The sequence below is a fragment of the Macadamia integrifolia genome, unplaced genomic scaffold, assembly GCF_013358625.1.
Source record: "Macadamia integrifolia cultivar HAES 741 unplaced genomic scaffold, SCU_Mint_v3 scaffold2094, whole genome shotgun sequence".
Lineage (NCBI taxonomy): Eukaryota > Viridiplantae > Streptophyta > Magnoliopsida > Proteales > Proteaceae > Macadamia > Macadamia integrifolia.
In genome coordinates this window covers 149,547-155,596 of record NW_024868508.1, presented here as the reverse complement: position 1 = coordinate 155,596, position 6,050 = coordinate 149,547, and the positions used below count along the sequence as shown (strand labels likewise).

At 36.8% G+C, this 6,050-nt stretch overlaps 1 non-coding gene across 1 annotated transcript; it reads left to right on the top strand.

Moving 5' to 3' along the window:
- Positions 1 to 5,670: 5,670 nt before the first annotated feature.
- Positions 5,671 to 5,777, top strand: LOC122065696. The gene has a single exon (XR_006136077.1). It is a non-coding gene; the product is annotated as a small nucleolar RNA R71 (small nucleolar RNA).
- The last annotated feature ends 273 nt before the right edge of the window (positions 5,778 to 6,050 follow it).

The window sequence follows — 6,050 nt, the reverse complement described above, 5'->3', positions numbered from 1 at the left end:
AACGATAATTAAAATATATTTAATTAATAATAAATATTGAAATTAATTATGATGATAATATATTATAATCGAATTTTAATTTTTCAATTAGGAGAGAAACTCCATTCTACTACACTACTTTTGGCCTGAATGACATGGTGGAGCAAACGCCAGACACCCAAGTTACTATGTAGCTTTACTTTTTGCATATGCCCACAAAGACAGTGATGCTAGAGTTCTTTCAGAAGTTTCTTCCCTAGAAATTTCAATCAAGACACGTTTCCTGAGGTGCAATACCCTATCTAGTTCCAAGGGAATCAACTCTTATTCTTCTTTATATCACATTTCACACTTCATTTAAAATTGTGTATTTGTCAACTCATGCCAAATTAAAAAGAAGGTCTCAATTCTAAATCAAAAGTACAAGGATCCCATAGACTTACATATGGTCCAACACCATAAAACAGGGGTCTCTTATTTTTCAAAAAAAAGTCTCATCTCAAGACACAGACTTGTTTCTTTCTTCTCAACAAGATTTTTATACGTTCAAAATGGGTACCTTAATCAAAACTTTTATTTTCATACATCAAGCAACCGAATGGTATAATCATTAGCAAAAGGCCAAAGTAGGACTTCATCCTTAGCAAGCTCAAAAACAAAAAGAAAAACAAACAAAACAAAGTAGAAAAAGCAAAAATTGGTTTTCCTCCCCCACACTTAAGTCATACAATGTCCTCAATGCATGGAAAGAATTAAAAGCAAAGACAATACAAGAGGGTCATACCTGATTAAAAGTTAGTCATCAGTGTAAAGAGGTTCATGGAGATCCATGACTTCTTCACTACCAGTAGTACGAAACTCGAGGAATGGTTTCAAACGTTGACCATTAACCTTCGAAATTATCCCTGTTTTTGGATTCAGAATCTCCACAGCCCCATGAGGATATATATTATGGACAATAAATGGGCCATCCCATCAGGATCTAATTTTACTAGGAAAAACATGCAATTGAGAGTTGTATAATAAGACTTTATCACCAATTGTAAAAGATTTACGTAGAATGTGCTTATCATAGAAAGCTTTGGTTTTTTCCTTGTAAATCATAGAACTTTCATAGGCATCATTCCTAAGTTCCTCCAACTCAGATAGTAGGAGCCTACGATGAATTTTTGCATTAGACAAATCAAAGTTGAACTTCTTAATGGCTCAAAAGGCCTTATGCTCCAACTCAACTGGTAAGTGACAATCTTTTCCATACATCAAACCGTGGGGAGACTGACCAAGGTCGGTCTTGAATGCAGTTGATGGGTCCACAAGGCATCAATGAGCCTAAGGGACCAATCCTTATGGTTAGGATTAATAGTTTTCTCCAAGATTTGTTTGATCTGCCTATTAGACACCTCCACTTGGCCATTAGTTTGGGGATGATAAGGGGTAGATAACTTATAGGTGATCCCATACTTTTTTATTAAGGCCTCAAAAGGCCGATTATAAAAATGAGTACCACTATCACTAATTATTGCACGTGGTGCACCAAAATGGAAAAAAAATATTCTCTTTGAGAAACTGGACCACCACTTTGTGATCATTAGATTTACAAGGTATGGCCTTTATCCATTTAGAAACGTAATCAATAGCCAAAAGTATATACTAATTCCCAAAGGAAATAGGGAATGGTCCCATGAAATCGATGCCCCATACATCAAAGAACTCAACTACCAAAATAGGGTTGAGAGACATCATGTTCCTCTTATTGATATGGTCAAAAGATTCACAGGTGGGACAAGCCTTGTAAAAATTAAAAGCATCACTAAAAAGAGTGGGCCAATAAAATCCACATTAGAGAACCTTTGAGATAGTCTTCTTAGGTCCAAAGTATCTACCACATGCATGATCATAGGAAAAAGAGAGAATAGAATGCTGCTCATGATCAGGAACACATCATCGGATATTATGATATGGACATATCTTAAACAAATAAGGATCATCCCAGAAAAAAGTACTTAACTTAGGAATAAAACCTATACTTATCTTGGGTGGACCAGTGATCCGGAGTCACACCTGAAACTAAGAAGTTGACAATGTCAGCAAACCATGGTTCACTGGACACTACAAATAACTGTTCATCTGAAAAGCTCTAGTTAACTGGAGAATCAATAGTCAAGGAATTAGGAAGCCGAGATAAATGGTCTGTAACTAGGTTTTCAACTCCTTTCTTATCCCTAATTTCTAAATTAAACTCTTAAAAAAGTAAAACCCACCTAATGAGATGGGCTTTGACATCCTTATTTTGAATTAGGTATCTAAGAGCAGAATGATTAGTATACACCACCACATATAAACCCACTAAGTAAGATCGAAACTTTTCTGATGCAAACACAATAGCTAAAAATTCTTTTTCAGTGGTTGTATAATTGAGTTGTGCATCACTTAAGGTCCTACTAGCATAGTAAATGATAGTGGGTAACTTATTAACCCTTTGACCCAAAACCTCTCCTATGATACAATTCGAAGCATCACATATCAGTTCAAAAGGTTCAGTCCAGACAGGTGGTTGAACAATGGGTGCATTAGTCAATTCCTTCTTAAGTTGCTTGAAGGATTCTAGGCACTCTTTAGAAAACTTAAAAGTTTGATCTTTGGCATGTAATGAAGTGAGAGGTTGGGCTGACTGACTAAAATTCTAAACCTTCTATAGAAGCCCGCATGCCCTATAAAAGATCGGATGTCCTTAACAGACTGAGGAGGTGGTAAATTATCAATTAAATCCACTTTAATTGTATCTACTTTAATTCCCTCCTTGGATATTACATGGCCTAAAATAATACCAAATTTAACCATAAAATGGCATTTCACCCAATTCAAAACCAAATTCTTAGATATGCACATTTTCAAAACTAGAAAAAGAGGATGAAGACATTCATAATAGGAATTCCCATGAATTGAAAAGTCATCCATAAATACTTCTAAGAATGTTTCGACCATGTCAGAAAAGATGTTCATCATACATCGTTGGAACGTAGCAGGGGCATTGCAAAGCCTAAAGGGCATACGTCTGTAAGCATATGTTCTATATAGGCATATAAAAGTGGTCTTATGTTGGTTCTCTAAAGCAATTAGGATCTAGTTATAGCTGAAATATCCATCAAGAAAATAATAGTATTCATGTCCAGTTAACGTCTCTAACATCTGGTCAATGAATGGCAATGGAAAGTGGTCCTTCCAGGTTGGCACCTTAAGTTTCTTGTAGTCTATGCATACTCTCCACCCTGATTGGACACGGGTTGGAATTAGTTCATTATTAGCATTGGAAACTACAGTCACACCAGACTTCTTAGGCACTACGGGAACTGGACTTACCCATTGGCTGTCAGAAATAGGATAAATTATTCCATGATCCAAGCACTTTAGGATCCCTTTATTAATGGCTTCCATCATCACTGGGTGAGCTCTTCTTTGGGGTTCCGTTAATGGTTTGGAATCCTCCATAAGATGTATATGATGTTGCACAATAGAAGGGCTTATACCCTTGATATCAGCCATGGTCCAACCTAGGGCTTCCTTATTATCTTTTAACACTTTAAGTAACTCCTCTTCCTGGCTAGAAGTCAAATTTGAAGAAATTATTACAAGAAGAGTCTAGTCAAGCCCTAGGAAAGCATACCTCAAATTAGATGGTAACTCCTTAAGATCTAGCTTGGGGGGCTCAACTATGGAAGATTTGGGAATAGAATTGGAAAGGGATCCTAAGGACTCCATAAGTTTGTGAAGACTCAAGACTTCAGAAAAGAAATTTTTACTATCATCATCCAACTCATCCATACACTCTTAGAATTCTGAATCAAAATCAATATCAAAGTTGTTAATTAAATCATCAGAAAAATTCAAAAAATCCTCATGCATATTGATCTCTTCTTCAATATGTCATTGCTTGCCTATCCTAAACATGTTAAACTCAACAGTTTGGTTGTCAAAAGATAACCTTAAGAAACCATTTCAACAATTGATTAATGCATTACTGGTAGCCAAGAATGGTCTTTCTAGAATTATTGGGATCTCATCCTTGGTTGAGAAGGACTTGGTATCTAACACAATGAAATCAATAGCGAAAATCAATTCCCCCACCTTTAGTAAAACATCCTCAACCATCCCTTTAGGAATCTTAACAGACCTATCTACCAACTGAAGAGTAGTTCTAGTGGCTTTCAATTCTTCTAATCCTAGTTGCTTGTACACATGGTAAGGTAAAAGATTCACACTTGCACTAAGGTCAAGTAAGGCATGCTCAATGTAGGTGTTGCATATGACACAAGCTATGGTAGGGCTCCCTGGATCCTTATACTTTGCTGCATAGGCTGAGTAATTATAGGACTAATGTTACTTGCCAAGAACACCTTTTTGGGCACACTAGTGATACGTTTGTGAGTACACAAATCTTTTAGTACCTTTGCATAGGCGGGGATCCGAGATATGGTATCCAAAAGAGAGATGTTCACTTCCACCTTTTTAAAGACTTCTAAAATTTTATCCATGGAAGCAATCTTCTTTTTGTTTACTAAGCGATTAGGAAATGGGACAGGAGGAACATAAGGACTATTAGGGATTCGCCCTTTTTCAAAAGAATCATTTTTGGTTTCCTCAACCAAATCATCTTTAATTTCAAAAGAATCTTTAGGTTCATCAGACGAACCTGAAATAAGAGGCACACTTGTGTCTTCGGTTGAAGGAGAGTTAATAGGAGTAAAGGATGGGAAAGAGTTAGGAACACTCTGTTGGTACTCTCTACCACTCCTAAGGTCATAAATAACATTACATTAGTTGGAGGGCCCTTAATGGGTCTGACCTTGTACTACATTCAGTGGTGCATTAGTTGGTACTTATGATTTAATAGGCTGACGATGCCTAGGGTTGACTGGGAAAAGTTTTCTTCTCCCTCTCATGCATAATTGAGATAACTTGGGTGAGTTCTTTCGTAAGATTTTGATGGCTTGTCATGATAAGGGCCATATTTTTTTCCAAGTAACTTATTTTACTTACTTCTCTAGTGTTGATAAACTTAGATGGTTGCTGATAAGATGATAGAAGAGGGGCCCTAGGAAAACTAGCCTGAGATCCTACATTTGGCCTAGGAAAAGTATTTTGAAAAAAAGATTGTTGTGCAAAGGGAGGCCTCTGGGGTCCAGGTTGACCTTGATTGTGGAAATTGGAAGATCCTGCTTGGTTGCCTTGATTCCACGAGAAATTTGGGTGATTTCTCCATCCTGGATTGTAGGTGTTACTATATGGATTATTCTGGTATAAGGCATTAACATTATCATTAGAAGTGCCCTCAAAGGTGTTGGGGTATTCTTCTATGACATGTCCAAGGGACTGGCACCAGGCACATATCTTAACCAAATTGACTGATGATGGGTCTTTAGGAACAATAGCCTCAATCTTCTTGATTAAGCTATCCAAATAGGCTTCCTTGGCTACTATCCCATCCATAAAATATCCTTTCCCTCCTATGATTCTTTTACTCTCTTGGGTTGATTCCCACTCACGGGTATTGTCAACTAAGTCAAGTAAGAATTCCCATGCCTTTCTTTTATCTTTAAAGAATTTGAATTCCTCAGGGCACATAGACTCTATCATTTGCTTAGTTGGATAATCAATACCCTCATAAATTATTTGACATAATATCATAAGTCTAGGCCATAATGAGGGCATTATTGGAGTAAATCCTTGAACCTCTTTATAAGCTTATAAAAGGATTCACTAGACTTTTGCCTAAACTGAAGGATATCACTTCTAAGCTTATTGGTCTTGTGAGTTGGGAAAAAATTCTTAAGGAAGACAGATGTGAACTGTTGCCATGAGGTTATGGAATTTGTGGGTAACCCATACAACCACTTCTTAGCTTAGTCTTTCAATGCAAAAGTGATAAACCTAAGCTTAACAGCATCATTAGAAAGCTGTTGGATCTTAATTATAATACATACCTCTTCAAATTCCCTTAGAAATAGGTATGCATCCTCAGAGGTCAGTCCATGAAAGTGAGACAACATAGTGATGTATTGAGATTCGAGTTC